The sequence below is a fragment of the Micropterus dolomieu genome, linkage group LG01, assembly GCF_021292245.1.
Source record: "Micropterus dolomieu isolate WLL.071019.BEF.003 ecotype Adirondacks linkage group LG01, ASM2129224v1, whole genome shotgun sequence".
NCBI classification, from domain to species: Eukaryota; Metazoa; Chordata; class Actinopteri; order Centrarchiformes; family Centrarchidae; genus Micropterus; species Micropterus dolomieu.
This window is the reverse complement of record NC_060150.1, coordinates 45146224-45146595: the sequence shown is the minus strand read 5'-3', so window position 1 is coordinate 45146595 and position 372 is coordinate 45146224. Positions and strand designations below refer to the sequence as shown.

At 51.3% G+C, this 372-nt stretch overlaps 1 protein-coding gene across 7 annotated transcripts in view; it reads left to right on the top strand.

Moving 5' to 3' along the window:
- The window catches only part of LOC123967426 (disco-interacting protein 2 homolog C-like), an 80751-nt gene that overhangs the window by 33423 nt on the left and 46956 nt on the right, over positions 1-372 (top strand). The window lies entirely within an intron of this gene.

Genomic DNA, 372 nt, shown 5'->3' with positions numbered 1-372 from the left:
TCCCTCTCTCTCCCTCCCTCTCTTTTCATCCCTCTCTCTCCCTCCCTCTCTTTTCATTCCTCTCTCTCCCTCCCTCTCTTTTCATTCCTCTCTCTCCCTCCCTCTCTTTTCATTCCTCTCTCTCCCTCCCTCTCTTTCCCTCCTTCTCTCCCTCGCTCTTTTCATCTTCCTCTCTCCTTCTTCTCTCTCCCTCTTTCTCTCTCTCCCTTCCTCTCTCCCTCCCTTCCTCCCTCTCTTTTTCATCCCTCTCCCTCCCTCCCTCTTCCTCTCTTTCTTTTTCCTATTCTCACCCTGTTTTTATCTCTCTCTTTCTGTCACTCTCTTCCTCTCTCTCTCCCTCCCTCCCTCCCTCCCTCTCTTTTTCATCCCTCT